This window comes from Triturus cristatus, chromosome 8, assembly GCF_964204655.1.
Source record: "Triturus cristatus chromosome 8, aTriCri1.1, whole genome shotgun sequence".
NCBI lineage: Eukaryota > Metazoa > Chordata > Amphibia > Caudata > Salamandridae > Triturus > Triturus cristatus.
In genome coordinates this window covers 1,634,529,250-1,634,548,521 of record NC_140591.1, presented here as the reverse complement: position 1 = coordinate 1,634,548,521, position 19,272 = coordinate 1,634,529,250, and positions in this window count along the sequence as shown.

Below are 19,272 nucleotides of genomic sequence, written 5' to 3'. Positions count from 1 at the left end.
CACACATGCTCACTCTTGCCTAATGTGGACTTTGTATTTAGAGATTGAGATCACAATCTTACTGCAACATTATTAATATCTCATCAACGGTTTACCATTTGTTTTCTTTCTTGTCATACAGGTTTCTTATCCGATACTATCGAGCAATGCTGGCCATGGTTTTTGCCATCAAAGAAATCAATGAAACACCTGATCTGCTGCCAAACATCACCCTTGGTTTCCGGATATTTGATTCCTGCATGTCTGAGAGTCGAGCCGTTCAAGGAGCTCTGGATCTTCTCTCTGGTGCGAGGAGCCAGGTTCCAGGGTACCGCTGCCCACAACATCCTCTGCTGGCTGGCATTGTTGGGGAAGCAATATCGTCTTTGAGTGTCTCCATAGCCAGGATTCTGGGGGTTCTTCACTACCCACAGGTAAAGGAGAGACATGACTCAGTCAAAAAACTGTGCAAAGAAGTTTTACGGATTTCTGAGACTTGGAATTTTTGGAAATGTATGGGACTTTCTTATAAAATAACGTAAATTAAAATAAAACATTTTGGGCCAGATGTACGACCAAGAAAATAGCGCCTCTCAAATTCCGAGTTTTTTGCAACCCACAATTTGCAAAGTGCTATTTCCTATGTACAACAGTGTATTCCACACTGTTTGCGATTCCCAATGGGGTCGCAAATTGAGAGGCTCCTGAATATTAATGAGCCTCTCGCAATTTGTGACCCCATTGAGAATGGCAGGCCCTCCCAGGTATGGTGGCCTGCTGGGCTCAGCAGACCACCATGTCTGGGACTGCTTTTAAAGAAAGCAGTTCTTTTAAATGCAGTCCAATTTCCTTAAAGGCAAACGGGATGCATTTTTTAAAAAAAAGAATGAAACGTTTTCGTTTCATTTTTTAAGGGCAGGGAGTGGTTCCTGGGACCACTGCCTGCCCTTAAAAATACTTTCCCCTGCATTTGCAAAGGGGAAGGGGTCCCCTGGGGACCCCTTCTCTTTTGCAAATGCATTACCACCCTCTTTAAGAGGGTGGTAATTTGCTAGTGTTTTGCGGATGCAAAACATTCATGCATGGGCTTGCGCTTGCTATTAGGAAGGGAACGCCCCTTGCTAATAACGACTCACAAAACACTACTTTACGATTCGCAGTTTTTTACGAGTCACAAAATAGGCTTTGTACATGGCCCATGCTTTTATTGCACGCAAACGGGTTCGCAAACCCGTTTGCGAATGCAAAAACGGTCGTACATCTGGCCCTTTGTTTATTTTTTTCTGATTTTAAGGGCAATAGTTTTTTGTTTTTTTAGCTTACTATGTTTGTTAAAGGAAGAAAAATATGTACAAGAATTCCGGCATGCCAATCCATTAGTGGATTGCTATTGAACAGAAAAGGCCAGCAATATAACATTTTTAAACAACGTATAAAAAGATAATCTTGGTCTTAAAACGATTCTTAACGGAAGGTAGTCCTAAGAAGTAATTGAGAATGAGTTGAAAGGAGAGTAAAGTGAGTAGAATGAGACGTAATAGAAGAACAGGGAGAAGAAAAGATAAATATTAAACAATAAAAACCTCCTAAACGTAAAGAAAACAACATGATAAATATGCAGAATAATACATGCAATCAGTATACTGTAAGTTTTTAGGCAATTAGACTGTATTGCTTGTAGTTGAAGACAAATATCGGGTAAGTAGTCCCCACAAAGCATCAGGTTTGGCAGATAAAGAGGGAGAATGTATATTATACTGATCCAGACAATGGTTATGCCAAGCCAAGTTCCACCTCTGTTGGAGAGTAATAATGTCTATAGATTTCCAGTTGATGGTGATTACTTGTAAACAGTCACAATCACAAGGTCTACTAATTTGCCAACCATTTTGTTATCAGACCATAGATTACTATGCACCTACTGGTTAACTAACTGCCAATCCAAGTGCACAACCTCGTTCTTAGAGTCCACCTTGACATGGTGTGCTGACCACCCACTACTGATGCAAACATAAAATGGCATGCTGACCACCAGCTGCTGGATCCAACCATAACATGGTGTGTTGACCACGTGCTGCTGGATCCAACACAAAATAATTGTTTTTCTTAATAATTCCAACTTCTAAACCAAAATCTCTTCATATCAAACCAAGAAAATAGCATCTAAAATACAACATCTTGTGTTACAAACATTGGTAAAAATGAGTTTGAATATCTAAAGATTATTGATCCCAAGATGCCATGTATTTATAGAATTCCTCAAATCCATAAAAACACGATAGGTCCACCTTATCATCCCATCGTTTCTACGATTATGTCGATTACAGAACCTCTTTCTAAATATACATATAACTTGTTGCGACCACATATATCTAAAATTCCATCATATATTATGGATACGAGAGACATCAATAAAGTTGAGAATTTACCATTTAATTGTGAAACCAACATTTTAGTAATATTAGACATAGAGTCTTTATACAGCAACATATCACAGACGGAAGCTATAGAGGCTGTGTCATGGTCCATAGACATTTAGCACATCAAGTGTCCTAAGATTTTTCTCCTTGGATGTCTAAAAATTGTACTTGCAGAAAATACATTTGAATTTGGAAAGACTCTATATAAATAAATCAAAGGAGTAAGTATGGAGGCATCTGTAGCACCTTTGGCGACCACAATGTATATATGGCTTTATTTGAAAAGAAAAATATTCACAACAAGATCACACCCTTCTTTGAATTAGTGACACATTAGTCACGATATATTGATAATATTTTTTTCATCCGGACTGACACTATAGACCTTCTTACTGAATTTCTAGAATGGCTAAATCTGTGTGACACCAACTTGAAATTTACTGCTCACACTAGTCAGGCCCAGGATGAATTTTTAGACATCTTGATTCGCCATCACAATGGTATTTTAGAGGTGGACCTCTTTGTCAAACCCACAGCAAGGAATACTTTGTTACATTATGATATTTACCATCCATGAGCAAGGAAAAACAAAGTATCCCTTTTGGACAATTTCTAAGATTATAACAAAACTGCTCTAATTTACACTACTTTGATTCACAAGCAATAGCCACGAAGGAAACATTTCTGACAAGAGGATATCCACACCCTCTAGTGAGAGAGTCAGATTTTATGATAGGGACGCCTTATCAAAATCGCGTACTCGCCCTCCAGCTACACAATTAGTTTGTGTCACTAAACATTCCCCCATGAATGAAAGGGTCAGACAAATCCCAAATTCTAACTGGCATATTCTCAACAGCCACACCAACCAAGAGTCCAAACTTCCCAGGCCTTTATTTGGCCAAAGTCGTAATAAAAATATCAAATACATCATTTATTGATAAAACTATTGATGGTATCTTACCAGTGAGAGGCACTTTTAAATGCTCTTAATGCAAGGCATGTGATACAGTGAATGAAGGCGATACGTTCACCCATAATGGATATACCATTTATGCCAAAACATTCTTTAATTGCAAAACAAAGAATCTAATCTATCTTTTACTATGCCCCTGTAATCTGGGTTATGTGGGGGAAACATCCCGTTCCCTTTCTACTCGCCTGACAGAACATCAATCGGCTATTCGTACTTCAAAATTGACAGCGCCTTTAGTTAAACACTACATTGAAAAAGGACGTAGAGCCAATTAAATAAGGTGGCTTATACTTGAAAAAATAGAAATAACCCAAGGAAGCAGAAGCAATGATATTCGCAAAAAGAGAGAGGTCTTAAGGATTTTTGTCTTTGATACCTTTAAACGTGGACTCAACAATAAGATGCCCTGGGAAATGCTATCAAGTATAACACTACTTTTTAACATGTACCTAGTGATCCACAGTCATGAGGTTATTTTCAGTGGTTGTTATGTAGGCCGCCTTTCTATTTAACAATGTTAATTAGATATAATCTTGACCATATTACTTTCTGTATTTGTTATTCCACCTTTTTTGTTTACTACAACCTCTATATATCTGAGTTACTCTTTTGCGTTCATTGACCTACATGATTCTACTACAGGACCGGAGGCTTCGGATTATGCTTCTCTTTCTTATATTTGCTACTCACAGCAGCCAATGAACAACGTTTTGTCTGCAAATAAAACTACATTTCCCATGATGCTCGTCCATACATCACATCCTGTATAGCCCCATAAGAGCCACAGTGTCCTGTTTCTCCTCATCTTTCTTTGCTGCTCACGCAGACAGTTAAGTGCTCAGAACGTTATGTTGTGCATTATGTCTTATTTGACTGTTGAATTATCTTTGATGATGTTGCAGTTATGTTTGCGCTTATCTCGCGCTACATGGAATGATTGTGTTTAAACGTCTGTGTTTTTGTGCTGGGGGCAATTTGTCTTCTGTTTCACGGTGCCATGTATTGCTCGATTTAGCGCTGCGAGCGCTATGGTTAGCACCTTACCGACACCCCCGATGGCTTGCAGGCCCCCTTTTGAGTTTTCCGATTGGGGTAATGCGCTCCCGCTTGGAGCAGAGCTTGAATAGTTGCACTGCCGGCCTGTACGGCCTTCGATTTACTCCCTGCTGGCCGCTGAGTACCGCGCTGTTTCACGCGCATGGCGGAGTCACTGTGGCCTAATGATTAAGGTTTGAGACTAGTACTCTCAGGGTTACGGGTTCAATTCCCGTTTATTCTGTTGATTTCGCGCCGCCATTTCCTATTTAAAAGCGAGTGTTGCGCGTTCCCTGCCAGGAGCGGGGAATCTTTCATGTGGGCGGCCTGACCGGGCTCAATGGTGCTCCCGCTGACCTGTAAGTGCCGCGCTGTTCTTGGCGGCTTCCATTCAGGTTCCCTCGCGCTTAAGGCTCGCAGCAAGTCTATGTGGCCTAGGGGCAAGGCTCTTGCCTCCAACCCCAGAGGTTCGGGCTTCGCACCCGGGGTTTCTGGGTTGTGTTTTTTTCGCAGGACTAGATTTATTTTATTAAAATTGGAACTATTATTACAATTTAGGCGTAGTTTTCTGCTGATGCATGCTCAGTCTTCCTACTGCACTGCCCGCCGGTGTTCAGATCAAGGTCGCTCCCGCTGGAGTGGAGATGGAGCACTGATGATGCCTGCGACTTAACTGATTGGGCCTCTGTTGATCCTCATGGGAAGGACTTGGTACGGCTGAACACAGAATTATAACGCTCCCTCAAGAGCTGAGATACGGCGCTGTTGTTGCAGCATTCAAATGAGTCACTGTGGGACAGTGATTAGGTCTAGATTATTACTCAAAGGTTAGGTTTCAATGATTATGGTTTTCTGATTTAACATTACTCCAGTCATTTCCATAGGGTTGCTCAGATCGTTGCGCGATTTCGCGCTTTCTCCGCCAAAGTTTTTCCCTAGTAGCCGAGTGCGGTTATGGAGTCGTAACGCTCCGGTGTGCGTAACCCAATTGGGCTACATTTGGGCAATTTGGTTTACGCACGTCGCACGCGTCCCTGTTTTGCTTCACAGGTTCACAGAGCCTCGTGCCTATCATGGGCAGACTACTTTGTACGCCTTTCCAGGCTGTAACAATCGGCTGGCCCTTGGAGTGCGCACACGCTCCTGATAATTCACTATGACTCGGACGCCCATGGGGCTGGAATAATTTGACTACAGCTTTGCTGAGGAGCCGATACATTATTATTTTCACTTTGTGTGCACAGGGTTGGCTCCCCCTCTACTCCTCCGTTACGCTGTGCTTGGCACTACTATATTGAATACGGACACCCCATGACAACGCATGGGTGAGATATATAAGGAGGATGTGATCTATTCAAACGGAGCGCACAAGGCTCCCGAAATAATTATGTTGACGCTCAGGTTCTACACGCCCTTGAGTAGGTCAACCGGGCCCCAAATGTACCAGCCCCTAGCTCGGGGACGCAAAGCTTGATTGACGCCCATCATTCTTGAGTCACTTTTCCTTGGGCATGTTTGTTTTCTATATCATTCGACATGACAAATATTAGGGCATCCGCGCGCGCTCGACGGGACTTAGATCAGGGGCGCAATAGTTATAGCTCGAGAACTGCGGCCGGATACACTGGTTACGGTGGAAGAGTCCTTCTTTACTTGCTAGTTGTACAAGAAATCTCAGAAAGGGTTTCCCGGAGCTGCCAGGTTGCCAGGACAACCTCCGGGTCAGGGCTGGGCGCAAGCAGTGATGGACAACTTGATGTCCTGACTGCGCTGACCCTTGGCGACGGAACCCATCTGGGACAGCTTTGTTACGGGTCGCATCTATGATATGTAGACATAGTTGATCTTTGGTCACACGCTCTGGACTTCGGTGGGTCTCTCGCGGGGCTGGTCCTTGTGGACCGTTTAGGGACTCTGTTTTAGCAATTGCTTTCTGTAGGAACCTGGGGTCACCAGGCCCTATAGGCGGTAACGTGGCGCGAGCCGGTCGGGCAACCAGAGGGCTATGTGTTAAGCAACCTTACACCACACACTCCTCATGGACTAGGGACACACACAATAAGTGACGCCACACCGTTTAAATTATGCAAATACTTCAAGTTTATCCAAGTATAGCTGGTCAGTTGCAGTTCAGGAAATAACAAGGCGATACATGCATCATAATACCATCAATCAGTAATACAGCAATCCTGGCGATATATATGCAGGGTCTAACCTCATTCATGTACCCACGGCAGTTGGCTAAGTGCGGGTGATTATAGCGCTGTGCGCGCTTACGTAAGGTCTCTCCCTGAACAGGCCGTCTAACACAGCGCAATACTTGTAAGGGGTGACATTGGGTGCATCAGCATGGCGCCTGTAGAACTGAGCGCTCCTCGTGATCAATGGCCCCTAGTACTGTGAAGCAAGGCATATAAAACACAGCGCTACCCGCAAACAGTTGTATGTGGATACGTTTGCGTAGAACCTTTAACACAATGCGTTACTCGTAATCAGTTGCGTATCATTACCTTCGAGCAGAGCATATAACACGATGCGCTACTCGCATTCCTTGGCATGTAACTACGGTCGAGCAGAGCATATAACACAGTGCGCTACTCACATTCCTGGGCATGTAATTACTTTCGAGCAGAGCATATAACACAGTGCGCTACTCGCATTCCTTGGCATGTAATTACTTTCGAGCAGAGCATATAACACAGTGCGCTACTCGCATTCCTTGGCATGTAATTACTTTCGAGCAGAGCATATAACACAGTGCGCTACTCGCATTCCTTGGCATGTAATTACTTTCGAGCAGAGCATATAACACAGTGCGCTACTCGCATTCCTTGGCATGTAATTACTTTCGAGCAGAGCATATAACACAGTGCGCTACTCGCATTCCTGGTCTCTCCGGCTGAGGGAGCCGAGTCGGTGGCGTGAAGCGCCACACGAGGGTAATGTCAGTCAGTACTTTGGACGGCTTCCAGCGGGGAGGGTTACCGGACTTGAGGAGCGAGTCCCTATGCTCCGGTGCAGTTCACAGAGCACCGCGCTCAGCATCACAGAAGGGGGGACACGGACAGGATCCCTCGGCGGGGTCTCTCCGTCGCGCAGGCAGGGGAGGGGATTCCCACAGAGGGGACAACCCGGGCCAAGTGCGGTGTGGTTTCCAGACCAGCAGGGGGCGCACCAGGGGGGATCTCAGCCTCCGGGCTTACCTCCGTCTCGGCGTCAGCAGGCGTCCGTCCTCACGACGATGGGGGAACTCGGCCCCGACCTTGCGCACCTCCTCACACGGCTGCAACGGCAGCGACGGGGCCCCGGGCTTCTCCTGGGCATCGCGACACAGCAGGGCACTTCTCTAAGGCCTCGCGACACAGCAGGGCACTTCTCCAGGCCTCCAGGCCGCGGCGGTGACTGCGCTAGCTTCGTCGTCGCAGGGGGGGGGGCTCAAGTTAAGGATGGGGATATGGTGCTCAGCGGAGCACTCTGCCGGGGGTCCCAGACCAGGGCAGGGAGCGCGGGGGTCACAGCGCTAGTACCTGGTCGATCCCCGGTGGCTTGGCAATCGGCTTAGCATTTAGTTTGATAGGTCAGCTTGGACACGCAGTCTCAGCTCTGGCATTCAAGGCTTACAGCTCGCTCTTGTCATGCAGTCTCAGTTCTTACAGTTAGGTTTCAGTTCTCAGTTGACAGATGAAGTCTTGTGGCGCAGATGTATCTGGCGCCCTTAAGGGGTTCTGTTACAGGGGGTAGGAATGGAGAGGGCGACTAGATCCTTCCTAGTCAGGCTGGCAGAGAGTCTCTGGGTCCTCCTACTACTGGGCAAGATCAGTGGGATTCACAGGGCACCTCACTCACTTAAGAGGCAGTACCTAAATCCTGTCACTCTCAGAGGCATAAGTCCCTGGCTAGGCCCTACCGCCTACACTCCTGGTGGATTCTTCCAGCTCTGCTTCACCCCAATGGCCAACTCACCACAGAAGTTTCCCTCCCACACTTAAGTAGCCCTAGGTCAGGTGACCTCTAGCCAAGGCGGCAAAAGTAAAACCCCACCTCCCTTCTAGAAGGTTCCAGCATCTTCCAGGAGCTTCCCCACTCTACCTATGGGACAAAAAGGCGGGCTGGTGTCGCAACATTGTTGTGGGTCCCAGCCAGCTCCTGGCAGCTAGGGTGCTACTATGAAAAACGACCACCCTGCAGTAGCAGGGGTCTGTGGCAGCCATCTTGGGAGAAGTAAGCACCTGCACCTTAACACTACAAAAACGAAAAAAAACAGGGAAAAAGGGCCAAGTCCAACATAACCCCCTTCCAGCCGAAAGCCAGGGTAGACCAATCATTGCCTTGATGGTCTTCCCTGCTTGGGGCGAGAAAAGGTGGACGCAGGCCCGCAACGGTAGGAGCACCCGCAGGTTCTCCTCCGCTCTGGAACCCGATGGTTCCCTAACAAACCTTCCTGGACCAACGAAACCACCCCACCGGGGCTCCCTAGCTAGTTGTGGCCAGGACCGGCCCCTGGGCCGTCCAGATGTCTCTGGCCCGGGTGATCTCGCTGAGTGGGGGGCAGTAGCCCCAGGCCTGTAGTGCCCGTTGACCACTCCGGTCCTCCTCCTTGCAGTCCTAAACTGCCTCTGGTCCTTCCTCCTGGGGTCCACACCCTTAGGCTGACCGGCCTTCAGGGGCAAGGCTCTCCTCCCCCTCACTCTCCTTCTGGGGTTCCTCACCCTACCCTGCGGGGCACCCTCAGACCACCACTGTCTCCTCAGTACAGGGCCTTGACCCTTCAACTGAGTCCTCAACCTAGGGTCTAAACCCTTAGGCGGCACCGGTGCCAGGGGTGAGACCTCCCTCCCCCTGCACCCCCTTCCAGATTTCAGCACCCTCCTAACGGGAAAAGTACCCCTGGAAGTCAATTTCGGGGGGACCCTGTTAGCAGAGGCCCCACCCGCCAGGTCAGGCAACCCCTGAGCCTGGCACCCCAGCCCAGGACCTAAACACTGAAACTGGGCCAACCCCAGAACCTCAGGAGCGCTGGTTACAGTCGCCCTGGGTCCTCCTGACACTAGGGGCTCCCCTGCACTGGATGGCACATCGGGACAGCCTAGGCTCCCAACCTGGGGCTCCCTTGCGGAACTCTCCAGGCCCTGAGACTGCGGTTGGGGCACCTCGGGACACCTCCCCGTCTCACGCCTTCCTATAGAGAGGTCGTGAGGCCCTACAACCCTCTCTCCCTGGGACCTAGCTGGGCTATCTGCCACTTCTCCCACCTCGCTGGGTTGGGAGATCCCTGCACCACCCCCTTCAGGGTCACCCACCAGTGCCTCCTCAGACACCCTGGTGATGTCATCCTGGGGTAAATAAACTTCTAGCTCCTGTGGAGCTTCCGGTATGCTGCCACCAGTGTCCTCACTGGACACATTCATCTGGAGGGCACGCAGCTCCAACTCCTTCATCCGAAGCTCGTGCGCCATCCTCTTCTCCTCCATTGCCCATTTCTAATTCTCTCTTTCATGTTCCAGTTTGGCTAGCTCCCATTTTAACTGCCTCTCCTCCCTTCTGTCCTCATACTCCTTTGGAGACGCGCTCCTACTAGACCCTGTCCTACTACTGGCCCCAGAACGTCTCCCTGGGGGCACATTTTCAGACATGTCCACATTTAGTATGTCTAGTACTTCCTGGGCGCTCTCCTCCTGAGGTGCATCTGGCGCCTCCTGTCCCTCATCCCCTCTCCCTTCTGGGTGGGCTTCTACCCATGCCCTAATGGCGGTGCGGAGTTCCGGTCCTTTGGCCTTCCGCATCCCAGGCACCCCCATCCCCTGCCCGAACTCCCTTAGTTGCTTCACAGTGTACCCCTCGAGGTCAGCTAACCAGAATTCCATTCTAGCAGGTGGGGACCTAGACACTAAGGAGAAAAATTCCTAGGGTATAGGCAACAGTTAACGGCTCACCAGGCTTCTTGCACTCTCAACCTGGACAGTGGACCTAACAATGCAGCAATCAATGTTTTTAGAGCTTTGGAACACAATAGGCGTTTAATTGTGGCGCCCTTCGCCTCACGGAAGGGTGCTGTATGGTCACAGGTCCCAAGGATCCCACCGCTGCCACCAATGTAGGAACCTGGGGTCACCAGGCCCTATAGGCGGTAACGTGGCGCGAGCCGGTCGGGCAACCAGAGGGCTATGTGTTAAGCAACCTTACACCATACACTCCTCATGGACTAGGGACACACACAATAAGTGACGCCACACCGTTTAAATTTTGCAAATACTTCAAGTTTATCCAAGTATAGCTGGTCAGTTGCAGTTCAGGAAATAACAAGGCGATACATGCATCATAATACCATCAATCAGTAATACAGCAATCCTGGCGATATATATGCAGTACCTGACCTCATTCATATACCCACTGCAGTTGGCTAAGTGCGGGTGATTATAGCGCTGTGCGCGCTTACGTAAGGTCTCTCCCTGAACAGGCCGTCTAACACAGCGCAATACTTGTAAGGGGTGACATTGGGTGCATCAGCATGGCGTCTGTAGAACTGAGCGCTCCTCGTGATCAATGGCCCCTAGTACTGTGAAGCAAGGCATATAAAACACAGCGCTACCCGCAAACAGTTGTATGTGGATACGTTTGCGTAGAACCTTTAACACAACGCGTTACTCGTAATCAGTTGCGTATCATTACCTTCGAGCAGAGCATATAACACGATGCGCTACTCGCATTCCTTGGCATGTAACTACGGTCGAGCAGAGCATATAACACAGTGCGCTACTCACATTCCTGGGCATGTAATTACTTTCGAGCAGAGCATATAACACAGTGCGCTACTCGCATTCCTTGGCATGTAATTACTTTCGAGCAGAGCATATAACACAGTGCGCTACTCGCATTCCTTGGCATGTAATTACTTTCGAGCAGAGAATATAACACAGTGCGCTACTCGCATTCCTTGGCATGTAATTACTTTCGAGCAGAGCATATAACACAGTGCGCTACTCGCATTCCTGGTCTCTCCGGCTGAGGGAGCCGAGTCGGTGGCGTGAAGCGCCACACGAGGGTAATGTCAGTCAGTACTTTGGACGGCTTCCAGCGGGGAGGGTTACCGGACTTGAGAAGCGAGTCCCTATGCTCCGGTGCAGTTCACAGAGCACCGCGCTCAGTATCACAGAAGGGGGGACACGGACAGGATCCCTCGGCGGGGTCTCTCCGTCGCGCAGGCAGGGGAGGGGATTCCCACGGAGGGGACAACCCGGGCCAAGTGCGGTGTGGTTTCCAGACCAGCAGGGGGCGCACCAGGGGGGATCTCAGCCTCCGGGCTTACCTCCGTCTCGGCGTCAGCAGGCGTCCGTCCTCACGATGATGGGGGAACTCGGCCCCGACCTTGCGCACCTCCTCACACGGCTGCGACGGCAGCGACGGGGCCCCGGGCTTCTCCTGGGCCTCGCGACACAGCAGGGCACTTCTCTAAGGCCTCGCGACACAGCAGGGCACTTCTCCAGGCCTCCAGGCCGCGGCGGTGAGTGCGCTGGCTTCGTCGTCGCAGGGGGGGGCTCAAGTTAAGGATGGGGATATGGTGCTCAGCGGAGCACGCTGCCGGGGGTCCCAGACCAGGGCAGGGAGCGCGGGGGTCACAGCGCTAGTACCTGGTCGATCCCCGGTGGCTTGGCAATCGGCTTAGCATTTAGTTTGATAGGTCAGCTTGGACACGCAGTCTCAGCTCTGGCATTCAAGGCTTACAGCTCGCTCTTGTCATGCAGTCTCAGTTCTTACAGTTAGGTTTCAGTTCTCAGTTGACAGATGAAGTCTTGTGGCGCAGATGTATCTGGCGCCCTTAAGGGGTTCTGTTACAGGGGGTAGGAATGGAGAGGGCGACTAGATCCTTCCTAGTCAGGCTGGCAGAGAGTCTCTGGGTCCTCCTACTACTGGGCAAGATCAGTGGGATTCACAGGGCACCTCACTCACTTAAGAGGCAGTACCAAAATCCTGTCACTCTCAGAGGCATAAGTCCCTGGCTAGGCCCTACCGCCTACACTCCTGGTGGATTCTTCCAGCTCTGCTTCACCCCAATGGCCAACTCACCACAGAAGTTTCCCTCCCACACTTAAGTAGCCCTAGGTCAGGTGACCTCTAGCCAAGGCGGCAAAAGTAAAACCCCACCTCCCTTCTAGAAGGTTCCAGCATCTTCCAGGAGCTTCCCCACTCTACCTATGGGACAAAAAGGCGGGCTGGTGTCGCAACATTGTTGTGGGTCCCAGCCAGCTCCTGGCAGCTAGGGTGCTACTATGAAAAACGACCACCCTGCAGTAGCAGGGGTCTGTGGCAGCCATCTTGGGAGAAGTAAGCACCTGCACCATAACACTACAAAAACGAAAAAAAACAGGGAAAAAGGGCCAAGTCCAACACTTTCCCACCATGTTCCACACACTTTTCTACTATATGGCTTTCGGGAGAGCATCTCGTGGTCGCCAGTTTTTCCTTCCCGTCCTTGGCGGCTGCTCCAATGACGAACTTGAGGAGGAATTGTATAATCTCCCCAGTTTTCTATTTAGGTGATTGCTCCCTCACGGGAACAGGGCGTCCTCCCATTCAGGTTTAACGGGATGTATATGTAGGTGTGTATGTATATGTGTGTATAGATATATATATATGTGTGGGTTTATCCTAGCACAGACATAGACTTTAGCCTCTCATCTTTCCCGAGGTCAGTTTTCCTCGTCAGATTCCAATTTGCCCTCCGGGTTACAATTTGTGATGGCCTTTTCGCCCATTCTCTTCGATACACCTGTTGCGCTTGGCTTAGATTTTTTTCCAGGGTTATCTCCTTACTCCCAGGTCAGTTTTGTTTTACAAGCTCCTACGTGGGAGCTTCAATGGAGCCCATTCTGACGTTACTCATGCAGAGGGTTCCATTTCGGGCAGTTGCCGAAGTAGTAAGACGTTTAGCATAGTCTGTCAAACTGTTTTTCCAGGTTTTTTTTCGAGTCCTTTTCCACATAGGTCTTTTGACACGTACTTTTCACATCATGTAATATCTCGGTTGTGAGAGCCATCGGCAAGACAAAGGGTACGAGGTCATGTTCCTAGCGGATTTGGTCACGGACTTTTGGCGTTCTGCCGGAGGTATCAGATTTAAGTCATTACGGAATAGAATACGTAGCAACAGGGCGCAGTGGCGGACTGGTAATTCTGGTATCTCCAGATGGCGGTAGGTGGCAGTTTCACCCGAAGGATATTCAGTGGTTGTGAGCCTTTTCTGGGTTCTTGCTCCGCAGACCTTTGGTGGCAGGAAGGATTCATCACAGACGTTCGGCTGCAGATAAAATCCAGGGGGTAAAGGCTGTATGCCTTGTCTCACGGCTGTCGGTGGGACTGCACTATGTTTTTTCCTCCATTCCATCCACATTTCGGGGAATGTGACGCAAAATTGCATTGCTTAGCGGAAGCGATCTTTACAACTCTTGTAGGGAAGTCTCCATTTTGTTTTTTCAGTACTCCTTGAGTCGGCGGCATCCGACTCTGAGTTCTCCGTGACCCCTTTTCAACATTCCATTTCATGCAGAGGCGCGCATGGTGAATTGGGGGCAGTGGTCCTTTATGATATACCAAGGAACTAGCTCAAAGGTTAGTCAGGCGCCTTTTGGTGGCACAGGGTCAGGGTTCAAAACATGTCAGGCCTGTACATTCAATTTCCCTAGGTGGTATGTATAGATTTTAAACATTGTTTTTTGTTACGATCTACACTTTTCGGACACGCTGTCGGTGTTCATTTAGCAACCCTGGGCCCTTCCGCGGAACCACAATATTTTTAGGCGTCGGAAGATCGCGTTGTTGGTATGTACCCGTCGTGTTATATCCGTGAGGGCTGATTTTCCTACTTTGTGTATATTTCAGCAGGCACTGTAATTCGGTTTTGCGCGACGTTCATTTCGCAGCGGCCATTTGGCCATTTATGCAGGTCCTTTTAGATACAGGCAAGTTTAAAGGCAATGAGTAGCATAAAAACCCAGATCAGAATAATCCTCTGTGGGAGGTTCTCTCGATTTTCTTCTTTGAAACAGTGGCCAACAAAAATAGGTCGGCAAGGAGTAGCCTATTGTCAGGCTGTGTTACGAGACCTTCTACCTTTCGGTGTTCCAATGACGAGACAGGCCCACGGTGTTTCATTATACTTAATGTCAGAATTACATCTGGTCAGTCCTGTTCACATTATGTTTCCAAATGATGCAAATTACGTGTGTTTTCCATGCCTCAAGGTTTACAAGGGAGTTTACATGGTGTCACTCCTGAGGTTGTGATATAATTGTTGTGCTATAAATGTGGCTTACATTATAGAACCTTTACATATGTCTACGGCTATTATAGCAGGTGGTGGATGGCAGTTATGCCAGGATACGATATCCATAACCAAATGTTTGAGACAGTCTGTTTGTGGGACCATATCTCTCAATAGTGTTTTGCTGATTCCTATAGTACAGGATCTTTCAAGATATACTGATTGTTTTCTCACTCTATATTTAATCAGTTTATTATTCAACCGGTGGGTGATATGACTGTAGTTGAGTTGGATAAGCGTTAAACTAGCATAATCCGAAGCCTCCGGTCCTGTAATAGAATAAAAAATTAGCTAGCATTCGCGCCAAGAATTTTCAATTCTATTAAGGACACGGAGGCGAGGATTATCCCACCCGGTTTATTACAATATTGGTAATAATTACCCACCCGCATGTACTTGATATTCTGTGTAAGCAGAAGTTACAGGTTTTCCCTGTCTCATTCCTTTCAGGTTCTGGGAAGAGAAGACGGAGCAGGTGTACTTCTGGTTTAGAAGACATGAAATTCCAGTTTGGATATGGTTCTGCCACGTTGGAGGATGATTTTTGGACTCATATTCCTTATTTGGACTAAAGTATTAATGTTATTGATTATTAAGGTTCGAGCAAAGAAAGAGGAGGAGAAACAGGACACTGTGGCTCTTATGGGGCTATACAGGATGTGATGTATGGACGAGCATCATGGGAAATGTAGTTTTATTTGCATACAAAACGTTGTTCATTGGCTGCTGTGAGTAGCAAATATAAGAAAGAGAAGCATAATCCTCGCCTCCGTGTCCTTAATAGAATTGAAAATTCTTGGCGCGAATGCTAGCTAATTTTTTATTCATGGGTAATAGTCTGTTTTCTACTTAGACATAGCCACATCTAAGTTAACTGTCTAGTCTTCACCAGCATCTCCGTACGAATCCCCGTAACTTGACATTACCTTACGTCGCATGCTGCAGTACAATTACTTCCGGGTATTGGCACGGGAGAATTTCTGTTTGTACCTAGGCTGCCGAGTGTTCAAGGTAAGATGTTATATCCTTAGCCTTAACTTCAAGTAGTGAAGAATAAGGGATTGAGTTTAGAGCTTTGAACCGTTGTGGTTTTTTCATATAACGGATACCTTTAGCAGTTACTGTTCTCCATGGATATTCTGTGTCTTCACTATTTGCTGAATTCGCTATTCTATCACCTTGTGATCATGCAATATGATAAGTTATAGCCTACATTCATTGTTTTACATTATCATGATAAAGTCGAAAAATAAAATACAAACGCAGGCACTATGTGTTTGAATTATACATATTGCTTTCAAATTAGATTTCTTCTTGTCTGTATTAGTCTTGCTCCTTAGAGAACTATTAGACGAGATATCATGAATCATACCTTTTTTATGAGGCAGCATTTATACATCCACTTTAAACCATGGTTGCATCGCGTTATACAATCATTTTTGAAGTCACTATTCTTTTTGTTCAATAGCGGAAATTTTATGCCACGTGTAATCCTATCCCAAGAACTGGTATAACTATCTCCAATCTGGACCTGTTTTTTAGCTCCATTGCTACATATAGATCAATCTTTATTCAAGGTAGATCTTTGAATGATTCATATCGAATACAGTTTATTTTCATTTTATTAGAATGCCTTTTTTCTCCGTAAAGCACCATCCTTTGATCCATTAATATCATCAATTCATTCATTTTTTCAGTTGCTGCCGATTTTCGGATAAATTCACCATTTTGGGCTGAACCCCGGATAATTTTTTGACCGACTTTGAGTGTCTTATTTATTAAACTATGAGGTAATTTTATATATTATGTTTAGAGCTCCTGGTTTTATGGTATTTATTTTTTTAACATTACCGTCTGCATTTATCCATATTTATTTTTTGGCCTTTCTACCTGTATTTATCCATATTTATTTTGTGTCGTGTATAAATGAAACTGTAAAACTGCACATTTCCATAATTATTTAAATGATAGGACATGCACTCATACTTTGATGTCTGTCGTCATTTAGAAATTTAAGCTGAAAAATATTACATAACAATATATCCACTAAATATTGGCCTTATACCACAAACGTATGTTGACATATGCCATTATTTAAAGAAATTTCATCCTGTTTTTTAATTTCCCGTGCTGTCCAACTGCGCAGCTGTTAGGCTACAATTCATGAAAGACAGCTCGGAGAGTCACTTAAAAGAAGCACAATTTTCTGTATTTATCTACTTTTAATAATAAATGCAGACAGAAAACACATTGTTTTCTGTCTGTCTTTATCAGCACAAATTCGTAAAAATGAAAAACAGGGAGCCTTAATTATTTTATGAGCACTCTTGGTGGTGGTTTCACATCCATTCCACTTCCCCATGGTAACGATCAAAGTTTGTTTCAGTCGTATTACCACAAAGCCAATTTCGACATATATGTATGATACATATATTTTTGGACCATCATATCATATGGTCTCAGTAAGCAAATTCTCCTTTTCTCCCTCCACAATCATTATATTCTCACTTAGGTCCATTTGAGAGCATGACTTGGGTTTTACCTTTTTGCACAATCTTTTTTCATTATTCTTTTATCATTTCATGGCACATTTTTCTTGACTGTAAACTTGCAAGTGGTGTATCTGACTTGGTGATGGTTACCTCATTCACGTTATTATTTTCTAAGTGGTCTTTAATATTCATAGAGAAGGAAGGTTTTTTAACTACTATGTATTATGTGTTAGTTTTTAATTGAGACTTGGTGTACATCTTTTTTCATTCATTCCTTTTAGATATATGATTTATTGTGGCTTTCCTGATGAAGGTGCTCTTTTTTGCCGAAACGCGCATAGATACTAAAAGGATCCATCATTACACCAAAAGCCACTAGATTGTATTTTTTGATTTCTGGTGTTCTTGATTTTTTCATTTTGTTTTATTACATTATCATCTGTTTTGTTTAATGATTGATTATGTATGTTACATGTATTTATTATTTTCAATTTTGTTGGTTATATTGTAATTTCATTGTCTTATATCTGTCATCCACAAGAGTACCACAACACCTGGAATGGTTACTTTAAAGAATTTTGAATGAATAAAATGTCTTTTTATTGAATATTAGTGTACACCTAGTCTATAAATATTATGTGTTTTTAGAATAAGGTCTCATATACTCTATAGATCGATAGTTGCCTAGGGATTTTCTCTTAAAAAAAGCTGGATCCAACTGTGACATGGTATGCTGACCACTAGCTGTTGGAATCCAATCTTAACATGGTATGCGGACCACCAGCTGCTGGAATCCAATTTTAACATTGCATGCTGACCACAGGGTCCTGGGATCCAACCTTAACATGGCGCGCTGACCACCAGCTGATGGACACTCCAATGACATGGCATACTGAACACCAGCTGCTGAATTCAAACTTGAAATGGTGTGCTTACCACTTCCTACAGGATCCAAACGTGACATGGCATGCTGATCACCGGTTGTTGGGATCCAACCTTAACATGGTGTCCTGACCACCACCTGCTGGATTCAACCGTGACATGGTGTGCTGACACCCAGCTGCTGGGATTCAACCTTCACGCGGCATACTGACCACCGGCTGCAGGGATCCAACCTTGACATGGCGCGCTGACCTCCAGCTGATGAATCCAACTGTGATATGGCGTGCTGACCACCAGCTGCTTGATCCTACTGTGGAGTCACAGTGGTCTTCATCAATTGACATCTAACTGTATTACCAACAGAGTACATGAGGTTAAAAGCAACACTCTCAAACTACTCTAAACTTTCATGAAAACACGGCATATAATGCTGAGGCTATGGCAGGGTTTGTTCCAAGTGTGCCTTTCCCCTCATTCACTGAGTCTGCTTAATTGCTAATGAATGAGAGGAATTTGAGCATCCCCAGATTTCTACAAATAGCAACAACAAAGAGGTGTGGGCTATTCCACGATCACACAATTAGAAATATTTTATTTATTTATTTTATTTTAAGCAATTTATTGAGCGCGCAAATACCCGGGGGTGTCTCGGCGCTATAGGACAGCTTAAACGGATAGAAAGGAGAGGAGGAATGTGTTATTGAAATAGCCATGTTTTTATGTTCTTCAGGAAAGATAATAATGTAGGGGAACTTTTGATGTGTAGCGGAAGTTTGTTCCAGAGTTTGGATGTTGCCACAATGAATCTCCTGTCACCCCAAGTGGCTTTCTTGGTTCTAGGAACCATTAGCAGCTGATTGGAGCTAGATCGCAAGATCCTGTTGGGTCTGTAAAGGCAAAGGCTTTTCTTAAGGAATTCGGGGCCTGAGCCGTGAATTGCTTTATAGGCTATACACAATGCCTTAAATTTAGTCCTGCTTTTGATGGGTAGCCAATGAAGCTGTCGTATGACTCCTGAGATAGGTTTAAATTTGGGAGTGCCTGAGAGAATCCTAGCTGCGGCATTCTGTACCATTTGCAATTTTTGCAGGACTCTTTCTTGTGCATTAATAAGTAGACCATTACAATAGTCTATTCTAGACATGACAAGGGTACTAATAAGAGTCTTTC